This window comes from Canis lupus, chromosome 6 (assembly GCF_003254725.2).
Source record: "Canis lupus dingo isolate Sandy chromosome 6, ASM325472v2, whole genome shotgun sequence".
Classification (NCBI taxonomy): Eukaryota; Metazoa; Chordata; class Mammalia; order Carnivora; family Canidae; genus Canis; species Canis lupus.
Genome location: NC_064248.1, coordinates 4,627,053 through 4,647,634, shown reverse-complemented (window position 1 = coordinate 4,647,634; position 20,582 = coordinate 4,627,053). Strand labels below are relative to the sequence as shown.

General features: G+C 47.0%; 1 long non-coding RNA gene across 1 annotated transcript in view; it reads right to left on the bottom strand.

Moving 5' to 3' along the window:
• The window catches only part of LOC112646122 (uncharacterized), a 59,521-nt gene extending 42,372 nt beyond the window's left edge, over positions 1-17,149 (bottom strand). Inside the window, exon 1 of the long non-coding RNA XR_003127486.3 lies at positions 16,932-17,149. This is a non-coding gene — a long non-coding RNA (uncharacterized LOC112646122). The remainder of the gene's footprint in view (positions 1-16,931) is intronic.
• Positions 17,150-20,582: the final 3,433 nt, after the last annotated feature.

Below are 20,582 nucleotides of genomic sequence, written 5' to 3'. Positions count from 1 at the left end.
TATTGTTTTCAGAAACCATGCATGTTTGGTTAGAGGTAGACCTGACACATCTTTCTTTTTGTTGCTGCTATTGTAAATTGTACTCCTTTAAAATGGCATTTCCAATTGTTCATTGCTAGTTATAGAAGTGTAATTTATTTTTTATTTTATTTCCTACAAATCTGCTAAACTTAGTCCTAGAACTTTTTTTCATATCCCCTGGGATCTTGTACTTAGAGAATCATATAATTTGTAAATAGAAACAGTTTTGGTGCTTCCTTTCCAAACTGTTTTTTTGCATTGTCTTCCCTTGATGGGTTAGGACTTGTTGATCTATGTTGTATGAGCAGGACCTTTTGCCATCCATGTTCCCAGCCTCAGGGTGAAAGCATTTGGTTTTTAGAAGCCCTTTATCAGGTTGAGAAAGTTCCCTGCTAAAAGTTTTTAATAACATTAATGAATGTTGAATGATCAAATATTTTTATAATTTACATTATCATATAGTTTTTTGTTTTTCTATTTTTCTGTTGCTATGTTGGGCTACACTTACTGGCATTTGAATATTGAACGAGACTGCATTCCCAGAGCTTTTCTTTAAACATTTTGTGCTTTGGTCTGGGACAAAATTAAGTTACTTGTACTCATATATAACTTTTAAGGAATACACCATCTAAGACAAGTCCTAGAATGACCTTTAGTCTAGGATACTTTTGCCCCATGTCTTAGTCTATTTGGGCGGCTGTAATAAAAATACCATACACTGGGGAGCCTAAATAACAACTATTTATTTCCTACTATTATGGAGGCTGGGAAATCTCAGACCAAGGTGCTAGCAGATTCAGTGTCTGTTGAGAATCTACTTGGTTCTTAAAAGGCCATGTTCTCATTGTTGAGATTCAATGTATCTTCACATGGTGGAAGGGTAAGGAACTCTCTGGGCCTCTTTTATAGGAGCACTAATTCTACTCATTAGGTCACCTTTGTGACCTAATCACCTCCCAAAGGCTCCACCTCCAAATACCATCGTATTAGGGATCAGATTTCAACTTATGACTTCTGGGGAGACATGTATATTGCATCTAGCACAGTATTCGTGAGTTATCATAATCCTGAGGACTACACTCTATGCTTGCTGTGTTAAGAGATCTTTTCGCTCTGCATGGTGGGGCTATGAATTCTATCCAGCCCTGGTGATTGGAGGAGTTATTCTTCCTACTTTCCAGGGGTTCTTTTCCAGTCTGACCTGCTTCCTCACGTACACACACAGATCAGTATTTAGCCAAAGACACAAGAACAGCCTTCTGTCGATCACTAGATCTCCCTGTCTGCTTTTTCCTCTCCCCTACCCTTCTATGCTAATCCTGGTTTCCTGGTTCCAGCCCAGACTCCATGAACCTATGTCCTCAGCTCTGTGAGGCCACCTGGCTTTGCGCTAACCCCTCCACATGCTTAGCCAGTAAGTCCTGTTGTGCCCAAGATTGCGAATCTGAGAAACCACCAAGGAGCCGACACTGATGCAAACACACGAGGATTTATTACAAGCTCGAGCTTGGGTCCAAGTATACCCGACACAGTGGAGCAGGGACTTGGACCCGGAGGCTAAGAGGCGTAGCAGCTTTATAGGGGCCAGTGGCCAATGGGATTGTAACACACGCAGAAAGTTGCACAGTCATGTCGGTTCACACGCAGGTGGCCAATTAAATTACATTTTACCCTAAAGTATCCATTTGACTGGCCTATCACTCTGGTCGGAATTGGCGTGCAGTTTTGGCGGGCACAAGGCGGGGTTATATTTTTATGAGCCGATTCGGGTAAGGGTGTGCCCAGTGGCTTGACTAGGGTGGGGCAGCGCCTTAAACAATAAGCAGGTCAGGTGGGGTGATAAAGGAGGTGGTGGGTGCAGCATAAAATGGAGTTAGTCCTGCTCTGCTTGTTCAGGGGTAGGGGATTTTTGTTAAATTTCCTGGGTCCCACAGTCCTTCTGCAGACAGCAAGTTGGGGTACCCTAGGGCTCACCTTGTTTGTTTCCCTTCTTGGTAGAGGTCACTGTCCTGTGCTGTCTAGTGTTCAATTTCTGAAAATTCCTGGGTCATTTTATCCAATGTGCTAGAATAGATCAGAACTCTCATCCTTGTTATTTTCTCAGAGCTGGAAGTAGGAATCTCTTAAGATTTTATTTATTTATTCATGAGAGACACACAGAGAGAGGTAGAGACATAGGCAGAGGGAGAAGCAGGCTCCCTGCAGGGAGCCCAATGTGGGACTCAATCCCAGGACCCTGGAATTATGCCCTGAGCCGAAGATAGACATTCAACAACTGAGTCATCCAGGTAACCTGTTACAAAAACTTTAACAACAATTTTAACTTAAATTCTCATGCAAGAAATGGAGCTTGCCCTAGAAAAGCCCTGATACTTAAACAGATTAGAAGAAACCAAGTCGGTACTTTCACGAAATTAACATCTCTCTGCGATCAGTTCACTACATCTGCTAATTCTCCAGATTTTATCTTGTGTGTAACTGGCTTCTTCCCCACCTGGTTCCCACCCTTTCTTTTTGAGCCACAGCTCTACTTTAAGTAGGATGTGAAGCATAAACAAATAGTAATGGTCTTTCATCTCATCTTCATTTCTCTTTCCTCCCCCACTAGACTCTTCGTACGCATTAAGTATCATAACATTCACAGGATGGGCCTGTGAACCATCTGCCATTAGATAGAGAGAGCATTTGAGAAGAAATCATGTATGAATTAGAGGCTGCCTCCTTCTGCCTCTGAAACAAGCACATCTTGGAATCTTACTGTAGCATAAATGAGAGAGGTAAGCTAAATGGCCAGAATATTTAAGTTGCATGAAATTAGTATTGTGTGGTTGGACAAGTCCCCCGAAGGGATCATGAGGAGCACCTTTCCTTGGATAGCGTGGGGGGATCTGCTCTATGGAATGAGAAGAAGAGCAGATGATAGTAGTTAAGCCAGGCAGGAAGCTAGAGACAGGGATGTAAAATATTTGTGCAAAATTTACTTTATTTTTTTAAAGATTTACTCATTTATTTTAGAAAGAGAGGGAGAGCTTGTGTGAGCAGGGGAGAGAATAGGACAGAAGCAGACTTTGAGCTGAGCAAGGAGCTCAACTCAGGGCTTGATCTCAAGACCCTGAGATCATGACCTGAGTTGAAATTAAGTCAGAGGCTTAACTGACTGAGCCACCCAGGTGCCCCCCAAATCTATTTTAGGTGGCTATATCCCTGCCATGTGAAAAAGCCATTCATTCATTCATTCATTCATTCACTCACTCACTCTTTTATTCAGCACACATGCATGGCATGTTCTGTGCAGATGGTGATGGGTGTGTGTGTGTGTGTGTGTATGCAAAGTAGTGGTTTCTACAGAACCCCACAGTTTAATGAAGAGGCAGACAAGTAAATAAATAGTGGAACATGATAACTGTAACCATGACCTTTGTAACTGACACATCTCAATTAGAATCCCAGCCTAGGAAACAAACTAACTATGTGAGCGTGGGCTTACAGTTTCAGAGGCTTAAAGCCATTATTTGTAATATATGGATAACAACATCCATCACTAAGGAGTTTCTCAGGGTTCAACACATAATAGAAACCTCAGGTCTGTATTTAATAGGCATTTAATAGATAATTTAAAATAAATGTATGTCCAAAATACAATGGTAATTTGGAAGAAGATATTTAACAAGAAGGGTCATCCCAAAGGGCAAAGAGAATATTTGAACTGCATTTTGAAGGAAATGTCAGAGTTCACCAAGTGGCTAAGGCAGACTGATTTCAGGCAGATAGATAAGCATGCACAAAGTCTGAAAATCATGAAACTATAACCAATTTGGGTTGATGTTTGGAAGAAGGTATGTGGTAAAGGTGGAAGGTCACCAGGGAAGTGTGACAGATTAGGTGTCATGAGGCTTCACATGGAGTCATGGTCTGTAAAAGGAGCCTTTAGCCCGAGCAAGCCAAGAAACTTGATATATGTCAGTGCACTGAGAGGGATTCAGTGTTCAGAGGGACTCACATTAGCTCAACTCTTGATAGGCTGATATTTAACCCGAACGCCTGTGTTACTTCCCATTGACAAATCTAACGAATAGTAAGGCTGGAGTGTTTCCATCAGCATATCAGCACTTTGTGCCTCTATACAGATTCACAGAAGGTGGATTCTCAGCTAAGGTAGCTTGAGGTACAGTATTCTCTAACAAGAAGAGGCAAAGGGGTTCTAGTGGTCAGTCTCTCCTGGACAGGGGTATCGCCAAGGCCAAATATGCCTCCCTGAATCTCTGCCATACTGACAAACAACTGCACCTTCTGGTTGAAAACAGAATTTCAATTTTTGGAGGTTGCTAACCCATTCATTTAGATTATGGTTGTATCTTGCTTCCACTGGGGAGCCCGTCAGTGCCCTGAAGATCAACCTCTATCATCTGAGCCTTCAGCTATCTTGTTCACCACTGTACCTACACTTCTTAAAACAGTGCCTATCCATTATCGACACACAGCAAAGATCCTTTAGAGAGCAAATGAGGTATTGAGTTCGTTATATTCTGATTTTATATCCAAAGTTTCAGAATGCTATTTTTGAACCAGTTGAGGTGACCTCACCTTTGGTCTCTTTCTTCCATGAACCTCCTACAACATGGTGGGCCTAGAATTCAGAGAGGATGGGGCGGGAGTGCTGATGGGAGACCTGGCGGTAGAAAGTTTGGGTATGCAGACTCTCATATTTGAAGCCAAGGAATAAAAATTAGAGGCTTGAACTTACTGTACCTTCCTCTTCTTCATGGAAACAACTACCTTTTAGTTTGTGTTAAGTGATTCTAGCTTCTATAACAGATAAACCCTGACTCTCAGAGTTTCACACTATGAGGCTGGTTTCTAATTCATGATCCAGGGTGGGTTCTTGGTGGGTATTCTCCATGTGGTGATTTGGACATCCACGCTCCTTCTATCTAGCGCTCTATCCTCTTCAATCCTGACAGCAGTAGTGCTTGACATGTGGTCCCCAGCCTGGCAGCACCAACAGCAGCATCACCCTAGAACCAGTAAGAAATGCAGGTTCCTGGGCCCCACCACAGACCTACAGACTCAGCTACTCCAAAGGTGGACCCTTCAGGTGATTCTGAAAGACACAAATGATGCAGAACCACATTTCTACGAGGGAGGTGTAATTTTGGTGACTTCAGTCAGAATTCATAAAAAAAAAATGTTATTGTAATTAGATGCAGTAGGAATGGTGATTGAATCATTATTCAATACATATTTGTTGAAATCCTTCTATGTGCCAGACTTCAAGATAGATAGGCCCTGTGTATATTGATGACAAAGAGGGTGACCCATGACTACTCTATTGCCAATATTTTAGGTTATATAGGCTCTTGTTGGCTTACCTGGGTACTTAGACTGATACCCAAGTAATGGATATTTAGGCCATTAATAAGTGTTTACTAAAAGAAAATGTAGGGCAGCACCAGGGTAACTCAGTTGGTTGTGTCTGACTCTTGATTTCGGCTCAGGTCATGATCTCAGGGTCATGAGATCAAGCCCTATGTCAGCCTCTATGCTGGGTGTGGAGTGAGCTTGGGATTCTCTTTCTCCCTCCCCCCTCTGTCCCTACCCCCACCCACATGTTTTTTTTTCTCTCTCTCTCTAAAATAAAGAAAATGAAAAAGAAAAGAAAAAGGATGAGTGAATCATTATTTTCCTGAGACTCAGATTGCTAACCTTCAGAAAGACAGAACTGAATTTCTAAAGTGGGCCCCCTTCAGATTCATTCTAGCAAAATACACCTCTAATATGGGGATAAACCTCCCTTGGTGGGTGACCATGCAAAACCCCATCCACAGAAGAAGATTCTCTCGGTTGGGCTACTAACAATGAGGATGATCATGGAAATGCCTTTCAAAGTTAACAATGCCTGACTAAAGCAGGCATTTTCCATGTCTTATTTTACACGACCCTCACAACCTCTGATATAGCTACTATTGTGTATTTCCCATTTTAGAGATGAAGGCAGAAAGACGGAAGAGCTCAAAAAGGTTGCACGTGAAGTAAGCGGCCAAACTGGGATTCAACTCACACTCTGTGTGGCTCTACATCTCTGGGCTAGTTTATAGGTTATATAGGTTGTGGAACCAACTTCAGGCTTATAAAAATAGAAGCAGGGGATCCCTGGGTGGCGCAGCGGTTTGGCGCCTGCCTTTGGCCCAGGGCGCGATCCTGGAGACCCGGGATCGAATCCCACATCAGGCTCCCGTTGCATGGAGCCTGCTTCTCCCTCTGCCTATGTCTCTGTGCCTCTCTCTCTCTCTCTCTCTCTGTGACTATCATAAATAAATAAAAATTAAAAAAAAAATAGAAGCAAACCATAAAATTTGGTAGGAAGGAACTGGATTGGAAGGGCAAGAGCACCCTTTAGGAAAGCTTCTGCAGGATCCTGACAGCAGGTGCATGGGGCTGGTGAGAGAGGCCCTCTGGAAAGATTCCCAAGACAAAGGCAATGTCTCTACATATAGCAAGGCCTGGGAGCTTGGGTGCCCGGGTCCTGGTAGAGGCCCTACCTTCAGCCTATAAGGCCTTGGACAAATCAGTGAAACTTTATGAGCCTTACAAGCATATGGCCTGTAAAACGAGGATAATGCCTTTAATGATTGTCTTGCATGGCCATTATAAAGATCCAATAAGCAAAATTATAGTGTACATAAAAATGGTACCCACAGAAGCTGTCCTTAGAAAGTAGAGTGGCGTTCTATGCCTTAAGACAAAGGCATCAACATCGTCAAGGTGGATCGGGAAAGGATATCCTTGAGCTGGGGTTGAGAATGTGTACACATTTCCCACGGACGGATGACAGGACACTCACCGCAGAAACAGATCAGTCTGTGCAGAGCCAGGGAGGAAGATGTATCTGGGAAATAGTAAGTGACTTTCTTGAGTGTGAGTATGAGTGGCAAAGAGGAGAGGAGCAGATGAGAAGAGAGAGACAAAGTATGGTGGCCCTTCCCAAATCTTCCACGATAATGAAAAATCAGCATACCAATCCTAAAATGAAAACAAAAGTATCGCTAGAGCAGAAACTAAAGGGACTGGCTCAGTTGGTTACACGTCTAACTCTTGATTTTGGCTCAGATCGTGATCTCAGTGTCCTGAGATCGAGACCACATTGGGCTCTCAGCGGGGAGTCTGCTTGATTCTGTCTCTCCTTCTCCCTCTGCCCCCTCCTCGCTCATGCTTATTGTCTCTCTCCAAAAAAATAAATAATTAAAAATTTTAAAAAATAGGGCAGAAAGGAGGAAATATTTCATGGGAGCCCTCTGCAAGCTCCAGAGCACCAATTCAAACATTAGGTTGTTGCCTTGGCTACTGGCATGGGCAAGTAACAGCAAGCCAGGCATGGCCATCCTTAAAAGACAGCATGTAATTTTAAATAGTCACAGAAAATGTCAAAAAAAAAAAAGAGAAATAAACAAAACTCCAAGCAACAACCACCACCACACACGCACACACATATACACACACACACACCCAACCAATGGAAGGAAAGTCCATCCAAATTGTCGCTGATTTATTACCGTGCATAATCAATAGTAGTAGGTCCACATCAATTTTATATCTAATTTAAAAATTTGAGGTCTCAATGTGCTCATTAAAGAATATAATGGATTTACATATTTTAATTATGTTTTATGGATTGTGAACATAATGTAATTAAGAGACTTTTCAGGAGGCATGATGAATGAACAGGGTGGCCCAACATATGGCAGGAGACACCACAGCGAGTGGCCGGGGCAGAGCGGCCCAGCCCCACGGCTGCCAGCCCACGCTGGAGTGTCAGGGCCATGGTCACGGTTGTGGCAGCCTTGTGACGCCACCAGGCAGGGAGGCGCAGGCCCAGTGGCCACGCGAGAGGGGGTGGGAGTGCTGTATCTGCAGGAGAGGGCAGCCCGCCTGCTGCCCAGCCAGGCCTTGTCTTGTCCCGCTCTCCATCTTCCTCTCTGTTGCAGCCTTGGTGGAAAAGCAATCCTGTCAGCTTTTTCTATTTTAACTATGGTGAGAAAAATAGCACGTGTGCACACACACACGCACACACAACCATGTAACAGAAACACATGCACACTACAGAATTGGCCACATTAACCATTTTTTAAATTAATTAATTCATTTATTTTTAAAGATTTTATTTATTTATATAGGAGAGACACAGAGAGGCAGAGACACAGGCAGAGGGAGGAGAAGTAGGCTCCCTGAAGGGAGCCCAGTGCAGGACTTGATCCTAGGACCCCGGGATCATGACCTGAGCCAAAGGCAGACGTTCAACCGCTGAGCCACCCAAGCACCCCTGATCACCCCTATTTTTAAATATGAACTGGGACCTTGATATTCCCTCCTGCAACATGAGGAGAATAACGCCTGGACTTCAGGTTTACTGTGGGCATTAAAAGCAGCAAGCGTTTAAATTAGGATTTAGGAGTCAAAAACATAACTGCACACAAGGGCAGGAAGCAGACACTCGGAAGAGGGTAGTTTCTTTTCTCCTTTCCTCCAGTGTGTCCTGAGATTGAAATCCGCAATTCCCAGCTCTAGAGGGTTGCTTTGCTAGATACCTGCATGACACAATGAATTGTTAACAGGCCTCCTGGGCTGATGCCCCTGGGAGCACTCCCATCACTTCTCAAGTGTCCTTGTACATCTCATCTTTCCTCCTCTCAGGGAATGATGTAATAATTGGCCTGCATATTGGCCTGCAGAGTCTCACCGCTTTTCCTTCCTCACAACTACTACTGGCCTCTAGGGGGAGCTCAAGACTTCATCATCCTTGGCTTGGGTCAGAGGCAGGGTATCATCCCAGACTTAGTCAACCAATAGATAAATAGATAAATAACTTTTGCTGAATGAAGGGACACAAGCAAAGAAGGATGGATGTCAGGGATAAGGTGAAGCTTGACTTTAGAAGGCTTTTTCTCATTTAAAGCTTTACATTTGGATGCCCTCTTCTTTGCTCCCTGTTGGGCTCTAGGGACCTCAAGATACCTTCCACTGAGTGGAAGCAAGTCTACTCTTCAACCCACCACCATCTCTCTTTAAGAAACTAGGTACCAACTCAGTTGCAAAGAAGAAAGGCAAAGCACAGCCTGATGTGGGTGCCTAGGCCAGCCACTCCAGGCCCTGTGCTGAACCCAACCTGGAAGCATTTCCTTCATTTGTCTTTGCTTCAGCTCATGCTTAGCATGTGAGGCTTTGAGAGCCAGAATTGGAGTTCTAGAAGCAGGAAAATATATTGGTCATTGAGCCTTGGGTCTTTGTTTTGAGCAAAAATATCCTGTGACATAGAAAGTGATCTAGTTTGGTGGCTTTGCTGGTGTTTGAGACTTCATTGTTGGTCAAGTGTTTCAATGACTGATTCTCAGTACTGATAAGTGTTCACTTCTGGAAGTGAACGGAAGAATGGTTCCATGGATGAAAGATTAACTCATTGTCAGGAGGGCAACCAAGGAAACTTTCTCAGAGGTGGTAAAGTCAGAATTGCGTTTTGCGCATGAGTGAAGGAGGAGTATGCCAAGTGCATTGTATGGGAAATACATCCCACCATGTGGGAGGAGCATGTGTAAGAGTAGAGAGTTGTGATAAGGACCAGGACATGATGTGTGGATGTCAGAGATGGCTGAGCCCTGGGTGGGGTCTAAGGAGATGAAACGAGAATTAGATGGGTTTCACAAAATGGCAGGACTGGTATTCTTTCTTTCAACAAGTATTTTTTGAGCATCAACCATATATACTGCTCTGGGGACTAGGAGGCTGTGAATAGCAGACTTATTCCTTGCCCTCAGGGAGTGTAAATTCTACTACACAATCCAGGGGTGATTGCATTCATCCAAGGTTACTAAGGAATCATCAGGGAAAAGAGTAAGCAAAATGGCCCATATGATCAGAGCTGTGTTTCTGAAGCATTACTGATGTTGGCATGGACGGTGCACCAAGGATTGGAGACAACAGAGGTGGGAAGCCCTGCAGGAAGAGATTACTGAGGGTAGATTGGGAGGGATAAAAGCAAGGGAAAGATTTGGAAGTTATTTTAGAGGTCAGTTTCAGAAGCATATTTGGAAGAACTTGGTGCTATTTTATAATTCATTGAATGTTGGGCATGAGGGTTAACAAGGAAGAGTCAAGGAGACAGAAGTCCTAAGTTGTAAGGAACAGGAATATGATACAATACACTGGGTACAACATACCAAGGTATATGGTACCATACACCAGAGTAGGCAAGGGAGCTGGGAAATTGGCTTTCTGGGAGAAGGAGGGCTTTGGACTCCGTGGGTTTGCTGTGTGTGAGTACTTACAGAGATTTATCTGGTAGACAGCTGGTTGTTGCCAAATACTCAAGGACCTCTCCCAGGTGGGAGTTAGAGACTCAGATTTGGGAGTCATGACAGACTTGCTCCAGTAGTTGTGAGGGGGAGGAACAAGAAAAGGCACTGTGGGAAATGACACGGAGAGAGAAAGGAAAGGACAGAGAGTCTATGGTAGGGAAAAATGAGTGATTAAAGATCACATGTTCCCATGTGATCCCATGGGAAGATCCAAAGGTAGAAAGGACACTGGTGGCTGAGGACAGACACACCATTGTTCTGGAGGGGGTGAACACCATATTGGCACAGCCTGAGAAATAAGGAATTGGAGAGGAAAACAGGAACTTAAGAGAACCATATCTTCAGACCGTTGAGTGATGAGGGATGGAAGTTTGGGATAGTGACTTAAGTGACAGCAAGGGTTAGAGTAGGGATTTTTTTTTTTTTTTTAATGGATAGTAGCTTGCCTTCCTGTTGAAGCCTTTCTGGTGCTACCAGGTGAGAACGTAGCCCAAAACATTTGTTTCCTTGAGTATGTTTGCTCCAAGGCTGCCAACAATAGGTGGGGTAAGATTCTCAATGGGCATCTTCCCCTTCTGTCTGTCCCAAGTGTTATGTTATGTGGCAGGAATATCTGTGAGCACTGAAATAGCTGCAGTGCTGAGAACCTTCTGGAAAAAAATTAATTTTGCCGAGGGATGGCCTTTCTCCCTTGTGGAAATCAGCACAGATGGAAACCCTGCTTTTTGACTTTTGTGGGCATCTAAGACTGCCACTTACTAGCTATGTGACAGTGGGCCAGCTACTTACTCCCTCTGCGTCTCAGTTTCCTTATTTATAAAACGGGGACAATATGTCATTACAGGAATGTTTTTGGAGACTTAAATTCTGCACCATTAATTTCCTGGAGCCTGGCAGAGTTAGGCTCTCAGTAAATGTTTGCCCTCTCTTCCCCACATCTTACCAGCATTTGATTGCCATGCATTTGATTACTTTGGCCTGAGCCAACTCCCTTAACAAATGTTTCCACCTTAGATTAAAATTAATTCAAAGACAGGGACCAGCAACACATCCTGTAAGGGACTAAGAAAATGGCATTAATTTTGTAAATTAATAAATATGCAAATGGAAGCTTTGTATGGAATAGGCTATATAAGCAGGAAGTAAATTGTGTTGTAAATTATGCATTGCCATATGGAGCAGATACCCTTGACTTAGCATGCAAGGCAGGGAAAGCTGGAGCAGACTCTGCCGTAATGGCTTCTGAGAATGAGTGGCATGCTCGTCCAACAGCAACCCCGGGTGCTGAGTCATGTGGCTGGTCCTGGAGTGGCAGTGGAAGCCCCATGGTGAGCAGGCTGTTACCCAGCCATTGATGGGAATAATCTAGGGAAGACCATCCTATGGCTGCCAAGAGAATGGGCAAGCATGAGCTCAGATGGGACAGTCTGTGCGCACTGAGCACCATGCCCAGGGTCTGGAGGGGGCTTGGTGGGGGTTGTTGACTGGATGGGGAGAGCTGTCCTGGGCTTTCAGAGCCTTGCCAGCCAGTACTACAATCCCAACTCCAAGGCAGGTGTGACTGGCCTGGGGAAATGTGCATTACTGCTGGATTGATCCATCAATCATTAGAAAACAAATAGTGTAAGAACAGGCCAGGTGTTCCACATTGTGCTAAATAGATGCTGGAGGGCAGTGGTTCCCCCTTATGACTATTCAGCAGAATCATCCAGGGAACTTTTTAAAAATAGATTCCTGGCTCCTACCTCTGGGATTCTGGTGCAGCAGGTCTGGGCTGAGAATGAGAGTCTGTTTCCAAACTCCCAGCTAATTCCTCTGATCAGCTAGATTTAGGGGTCATGGTGGCAGAAAAAGTTTCTCCTTGGTCCTGAGCTTTGAGGGTCTCAAAATATAATTGGGAAGGCTAAGGTTAGGCTCCCAGACCCAATCCTAGTGTGTGTTCTTATTGCCTACGAGCTTAGTGACGGGGCAGACAGTGAGTCCAAGGGAGAAATTTCTCATTGAGAGGCAGATCAGAGAAGGCTTTCGGGGAGGCACGAGCCGTGGCTGCATCTGAGAAGCAAGGAGAAGGTGGGGAAACATTTGAAGATGAAGCTAGCTGCCATGGGAGACAGGGTTTGAGCGTTATCCTCTGGTGTGGGGAAAAGCAGCTTCGAGCTGGCCCCTGACTGGTCTGGAATGCCAGGTGAAGATGAGCTTTGTGCCTTTCGGGGTTCTTCTTGGTGCCTTGCCTCTGGGTATGCTGAGCAGTGGTACCTATCCAAGTGTGGCTCAAGGCCTCAGCACCTGGGACCCCAGGTACAAAGTTGTGTCAGGGTGCTACGGCAACCATCCACATTGTTTAGACTCAGATAGTTCACATAACCAAGAATGTAGAAGAAACCCATGTCTCTTCCAGGATGATGAAAGACTGGGGAGACCTATGGTTCTAGCACAATGCTTTTCTCCCTCTCTCTTCAGCCTTCTTGAAATTATACCTTGATCACATTTCCACTTCCCCACCTCTTACAGCCTAACATTCTCCTGCTTTCTCCAGGATGAGAGTCAAAGGCTGGTCTGACAAGGATGAGGAAGATGTGAGACTGGCCAAGCCAATGTCCTTTTCAAAGAGCAGGGGACCCTTGGAACTCAATCACAGCCAGCCTGTCCCGCGAAATGGAAACTACCACCAGCTTTGCCCACTCAGCCTTGGCAGACTCTAGGCATTGCCCTGCGGCTGTGGTCCTCAGTGAGGCGCTGGTCAGCTCCTACGGCTGCTCTCTGGATCTACAGAATGTGGGGCTCCAGAGCAGGCCCGGAGGATCTGCATTCTTGACCACTGGTGCTTTTGATGTGGTATACCCCCTTACACCTCTGCAACATTCCCATACTGGGCTGGTCTGGCCCAGCTTACCACATCCTGTTTGTGACACTACGGGGAAAGTCTCAGCTATGTTGGCTCGGTGTGAGAGATCAGCGTGACATCACTGTAAAATGATTCCCATCATTGTGGGCTTTGCAGTTGTGGGCATGGGCCAACACCTCCTGTTTGCTTCACGTTCAAAGCAATGTGATCTTGAACATAAGCCCCTAAGACTCCGTTTCGTCGTCTGTGAAATGGGAATGGTAAGAAAACTGATCTTGCAGGACGGCAATGCATTCAAAGGCCAGCAAGGGGGTTTGCAGAGGTAATTAGGTGTTAGCAAGTGCTGCCCTGAGCCAAATCTGCCTCCATAAGACTTGGCTGACCAGGTACTGGTTCTGTCCTCGAGCCTGCCTCTTCCTCTGGCAGATCTTCAGATCCTCTCTGGAGCCTGGGACCCTGCCCCTCCACATCTCCTCTCCAAGCGAAACATCCCCATGGACCCACAAGAGCTGGCTGTGTTTGCCATCCCCGGAGGTATCTCATTTTACAGCTGGGCAAACCCCAGCATGCCAAGTTCCCGTCCTTGCAAAGTCATGCAGTTACAGAAATGTCTGGGCAGCAGGTGGCAAAATGGTGTTGTTATCGGAACCACACAGATAATCATGCTTTGCTTCTAATCATCTTCCATCTAGTCTGTGTTTTGTCATTTACAAGGGGCTTGCACAACCCTTACCTCATTTGGTCCTCCATCGCCCCGTGCAGGGGGATTTAGATGGTAATAGTGATGCTGTGCTCTCAGGTAGCACGCTGCCCTTTCTGAAACATTTCTACATCTCTTATTGCACTGGTTCTCTGTCACACCCTCGAGAAATAAAAGAGCAGGAATTATCAGATGAAGAAATGACAAAACAGAGAAGGCATGTGCTGGTCCAGATCCCACAAAGCCATTGACACATTCAGGTGTTGGACAGGCCTTGGACTGGGACTCAAAGTCCCTTCAACACTTGCGCTGGTCCTTGGCCTTTCTGCTCCTTTTCTGAACAGGTGAGCTTCTCCCCTGCCTCCTGGGGTGTTAGTATAAAAGTAGCAAATAATGTCTGAAAATTGTGTTCTAGTCAATAAGAATTACATATACATCCAGAGCTTCTGCTGCTTCTTCTGAGCTGAGTCATTACATCCTTTGCTCAAGGGCAAGGTCTAGTTACCACCACCACACTTGTATGCACCTGCCAGCTAGCAGAAAGCCCTGGAACATGCACTTCCAGGGCTTTCAGGGCAGACAGGATGGTGACCATGGCCCAAGCTCAAGTCCAGGCTGAGCACTCCTCCACCAAGTGGGAGTCCAGAGACTTGGCCATCTGTGGGCTTTCTTCCTTTTGCCTTCTGTTCACTGGCAGACCCTAGGGTTGGAGCTGCTGCTTGAGCCTGCCAGTCTCCCCAGTGACTCCTGCTCAGGCCTTGGCTGGCCTGCAATTGCCCGAGGGAAAGAAGAGACACAAAATCCACCCAGCCTCACGGAGGGGATTGCTTAAGTTGGGGACATGGTCAGCCTTCTTGGATATGGTCTGTTGGCTCAGGAGATGAGACAGAGGGATGGGAAGCCAGGCTGCCCACAGAAGCTCTGCACAGGAGGATCAGCAGGGGGGCATCCTACCTCCACTCCCCGGTGGGAAGAAGGGGAGGTGGAAGCTTTTGAGACGGAATCACAGCATGGATGGGAGACCAAATGTGGTCAAGGGTTGGGCAGATTCAGAGTGTATCTGTGGGGATTGCTTCAAGGAAGTGAAGCAGGGAAGGAAAAGGAGCAGGAGGGCTCTGCCTCTGGCTCTTTGCTTTCTCTTCCCCATCCCTATTTCAGGCTTCCATCTTTTGGTTATTGTGGGTACCATTCTCTCCCTATTGTATTTTTCGTAAGCCACTGTCTTCACTAAAGTTTACCTCCTGAATTCTGTGTATGAGGTGATGGATCAAGAGGTGAATTCAGGAATCCTAAGGGACTCTAGGAAGGCAAGTTCAGGTTGAAGCCAAGGCAGGGGAGGAAATCATACCTCGTGGCCCCCAGGATCCAACGGGGAATAGGAACAGGCAGGGGGCAGGCATGAGGAAGGACCGGTATACCCATGCCCCTGCCCCTGGTGCTTTCATGTTTTCATGAAGCTTGTAAGCCGAGATTGACTTTTCATTTTTCCCCTTACTCTCAACGAGGCTTCCCTACCCTTAATACATTGTTCTCTCCAAGATACATCCTTCAAGGGCTAGAGTCTTGAGTGAGCATGTAATGAGAGCTGGCAGATTGGCTTCCCAAGATCAAAAATGCTTTGGAAGATGTTCAATCTTGGGCAACATTGCAGGAAGGAAGCTATCTGGATTTAGCAGAGCTGGATTCAAGTCTTGGTCCTACTTCGTCTTAAAAATTAACATCCTTTATTTTTTACAGTAGTTTCAGGTTCACAGCAAAAATGGGCAGAAGGGACAGAGATCACCCGTGTACTCTGTGCATGAACAGCTTCCTCCACTGTGGACATCCCCCACCAGCGTGGTGCACTTGTTGTGACTGGTGAACCTACATCAACACGGCATTATCACTCAAGTCCATAAAAGACTGAAGAATTCACTGTTGTTGTTGCACATTGTTCAGGTTTGGACAAATGGATAACGTCTTGTATCCATCACTGACGGAGCATAAACGGTAATTTCACTGCCCTAAAAATCCTCTACAGTCCACCTGTTCATCCCTAAGTCTTCTCCAACCTCTGGCAAGTACTGACCTTACTGTTGCCTCCATACTCTTTGCCTTTTCCAGAATGTCCTATGTTCGAATGGCCTTACGTTTTTATGATCAGGCCGAACCATGTGCAATCGGCATTTAATATAAGTCAATGCTGGCAATTTCGTGCGGCTTCATGTAGTGGTTGGGGGGATGCTGGATGTGTCACTGGGCATGTCCGGTGCCCTCCTGCCTGTGTCCGTGGGTCCCGCTGTGGAATCAAGCCCCTCTTGCCACCCCAGCACCCCTACTCAGTCCCCAGGTCCGGTGGTGTTTACCTCTGAAATCTCTGGAGCCGTGTTTGCTTTCTCCGTCTTCCTCATGTTGTCTCTGTCCAGACCCTCATCCTGTTCTGGATGAGCTCATGCAAACACCCCTGAGTGGCTTCCATGCCTCCTGCCACAAGCCGCGGTAACGTTTAAGACCTAGCTCCAGATCGAGGTAGATCCCCGACGGATTATTCTGTGCTTGACAACTTCATCGCCTTGCCGCCTTGCCCCTGCCCGTGACTCAAGGTGACTCAAGGCTTCTGGCCGCGTGGGGCCACCAGCAGAGTCTTTTGATCAGGACCGTCCTTACACCTCCTGCTCTGCCCCCTGGTGTCCGTCTGCAGATCTGGGCACTCAGACCTCACACCCTCCCCGCCTCCCCCATGCTCAGCGCCCTTAGGCACATTCTGCTGTCCCTGTCCTAAGGCCCTGCCATTTCTTCCCTTCAGCCTGAAAACAACCCTATTCATCACCCAGGACCCAGCTCATCCCTCCTTGCCCTCCGCGGCCGGGGCTCTCAGCATTTCTGCTGTCTGGGGGACTCCACCCTGTTCTTGGCCCTGAGCCAGGAGGGGGCTACTGCCTCGTTCCCCTCCGCGCTCCCCCCCAGGGCCAACACTCGGCAAACACCGGTGATGCCTCCACGAGCAAGGCCCCACGTGGACACGGGAGCGCGCGGGTACCTGAGCACGGAGGCAGGGGCCGCTTCCTCCTGAAGCAGAATTACAAAGCCTGGACATCTTCTCTTCTCAAAGCCCCACAGTCGCAGACAATAGTCTTGGGGTTGGATTTCAGGCGCGATTCTGAGAGTGTCACGTTAGATCAGGTCCGGTCAGCGAGCCGAACGCCGCAGGGCCCCACGCGCCATCGCTCCCAGCGGCGGAAGTGCGTGCCCGTGCGTGCCGGCGTGCGCGTGCGTGTGCGTGCCGTGCGAACCCGCGTGCGCGTGCGTGTGCGTGCCCGTGCCCGTGCGCGCGCATGCGCGTGTGGGGGGCGTGGCTGACGGGTAAGCAGAGCTCCCGCTGGGCGGGTCCGCAGAGGCCCGGCGCTGATACCGTGGTCGGTGTTGCGTCCGCGCCATTCGGTGCTGCCTCCGATCCACTGTGGCCCGCGGGCCCTCAGACCCAAAGCTGGCGGAGGAGTGAAAATGAGAAAGACATCAGAGGTCTGATTCGTCTGGTGACGGTGGAGTGGAGCGGAGATCTCGAATGTCTCCTAGGACATGTGGGGGCTGTCTCTAGCAACTACCCACCTCTGCGCCTCCGTCCTATGTCCCCGGTCGTCGGGGCGTTAAGGACTACGGGTCACCACACGGGCCAAAAGAGCCTCTCTCTGCTTTTGCTCGGAGGGGAGTGCGGCGGACACGCGGGCCGGCCTAAGCGCATGCGTGGTCGGCGTCTCCCGCAGCAGCGGGACAGCGCCCCGTCCCGTGGGTTCACAGCGACCGTAGATTCCGCGGGGGCTGTGGCCCTCGTGCACCTGCACCTCGTGCACCTGCACCTCGTGCACCTCGTGCACCTCGTGCACCGTGAGCTGGTGGAGGCCCGGCTGGGATCTGGTCGGCAAGGCTCCCCAGGCACGTGGGCTGGGGGGCATCTGAGTGAGACGGGATCTAGACTCTGCCAGCGAGCGGGGCTGTGCCCAGCACGCCGGGCGCAGAGTCCTCAGCGGCCGCGACCCTGCGACGGGATTCCAATTTGTCGTTAACTTGGTTTGGTCCTTTGTTTAGAAGTCGTGGGGCCTTGGTATATTTTTGTTAAGCGGTTTGAGAATTCATTATCTTGGTCCAGGGCTGGTAATATTGCACCACTTTCTTCTCCCTCACAAAAACGGTTCTCGATAATGTTCAAAGCAGTCAGGGCAACCTGAGGATTCTCGTGAAGTTGCAAAGCCTCAATTTATCAATGCCACCAACTTCTTCTATCAGAAGACACAGATTTTCCTTCTCTGAAAGCTTCTCTGCTGCCTGGAGGATAAAAGGGATAACATCAAGGATGATGACAGCAATTTTGGTGTCTTGGACGGATTCACCAGTGGCTCCTGGACTCCAGGGTGGACAAGGTGGATCAACTGGTCTATGGTGCCTCCAGTTATGAAGTTAGCCACGGTCCAAACAGCCTCTTTCTGGACTTTAAATTCTCCATTTTTTAGCACAGCCACCAAGGGAGGCAGCATGCCGCAAGCGATCAGCCGCTGGACGTGTTGTCAGGCAGAGGGAGAAGCAGACTCCATGCAGGGAGCCCGACGGGACTCGATCCCAGGACCCCGGATCAAGCCCTGGACCGAAGGCAGATGCTCAACCACTGAGCCGCCCAGGTGCCCCAGATTATTACTTTTTAAAATTTTGTCTTCACGTGTTTGTAGGCTGTGTACAAGCTTATTTTTGGAGTCTTCACCCTATAATAAGTAAAAACGTACCTATCTCCCACAGTAAAACACAACGCCCAGCACATCCTCACTCTTTCCTTCCCAACACGCAAATGAAAAGTTTTGTTTTAGAGAAATCCATTTCTGATGTTGGATTTCATGTACATTTTTGTTAGAGCAATCTAAGTTGTTTCAAGGCAACCTAGCTGAGGTAGGTTGAGTCTTGCAAGGCATGTATAGCTAACAGTGGAGAAGAAAAGCACAAAAGTGGATGTTAGGGACTGAATTGCGTCCCCATGACCTTTAGGTGTTGAAGCTCTAGCCCCCAGTATGACTATCTCTGGGGATGGGGCTTTTCAGGAGAAAATTTGAGTTAAATGAGATGGTGAGGGTGAAGCCCTAATCCAACAGGACTGTGTCCTTCTAAGAAGAGGAAGAGACACCGGTGTGCTTTCTCTTTATGCACAGGCAAAGGAAAGGCTGTGTGAGAAGATGGCCACCTGCTCGCCAGGGAGAGAGGCCTCAGGAGAAACCAAACCTGTTAGCACCTTGATCTTGGCCTTCCAGCCAAAAGACCCTACTATGTAAGCCCTCCTGTATGCAATGTTTTGTGACAATAGCCCTGGCAGCCTGATACAGTTGAGTATTTTATGATCTTCTCTTGCTCTCTGTTGCTGGAAAGTGCTCTATGAACATTTTCTTATCTGATCCTGGGAGAAGTTCATTGAAATGGCAAAACTTTTTAAAGGGACCAAATGGAGAGACCTATTTCCAAGGATGCTTAAGACTTGCTGACTCAGCCAAACCTAGCAGACATGTCAGCTTGGAAGCAGCCTCCTCTGCTGTGAGCTCTTGCCTCCCGGGGAGCAGCCACTTGGAGTTTTCTAGGCTGGAGGGTTCCCAGGTGTGCCTGATTTACCTGTGTGCCAATGTATCTGTGCGCCGATGTACCTGCGGAGTGTTACTTTGTGCTGGTGGACCGGCCACATATGTCTCTTCTGCTCTGATGGAGTGATTGCGGAGCTTCCCCAGCTACTTAATTCCTGCCTGTCATTGGTTTGACATTTGAAAGTGAAATCACAGACCTGGATGCTGGCCAGGCTTTGGAGCTTGCTCTCCCCATGTCTACCTTTCAGTTTATGTACCTGTTTGCTTACTCGTAAGCTGAAGTGCACCCTGCTGCATTTCACAAATAATCCAGCAAATCCTTGAGATTTATTTTAAGGATTGATTAGAAAAGTCAATGTTGTACACGAAGGATTAAAACAAGAAATATTTGGAATCTGCTTATGTATCTGTTATCTCAAAGCCAAGTCTTGATTCCTCCAAAAATATACCGTCACAAGCAAAAAGACTATACACATTGTATAGTCTATATCATGGGAAGAACGCGGGGCTGGCCCTCAGAAGACCTAGATCCTGATCTGAATCTTGCTGCTCACCGATGGTGTCACCTCGAGTTAGAGAACCTTCTCAGGCCTTGGGTTGTGCTTGCTTGCTTGCTTGCTTGCTTTTTTTTTTTTTTTTTTTTTTAGTAACTTTTGGTGAAAACCATATAAAATGAATGTACCATCTTAACCATTTTAAAGTGTATAAGGTAGTAGTATCACCTAGATGTATATTGTTGTGCAACAAATCTCTAGACCTTCCATCTTGCAAAACTGAAGCTCTGTTCCTATTGAACACAAATCTCTACCCCCACTTCCCACCAGCCTCTGACAGACACTGTTCTACTTTTTTTTTTTTTTTTAAAGAGAGCTGGGTGGCAGGAGTAGAGAGATGGGGGAGATAGAGAATATCAAGCAGGCTCCACACCCAGTGCAGAGCCTAATGTGGGGCTCCATCTCTTGACTCTGGTATCATGACCTGAGCTGAAACCAAGAGTTGGATGCTTAACTGACTGAGCCCCCCAGGCACCCCTCTACTTTTTCTGTTTCTAAGATTTTGACTGTTTGATGTTTTTTGAG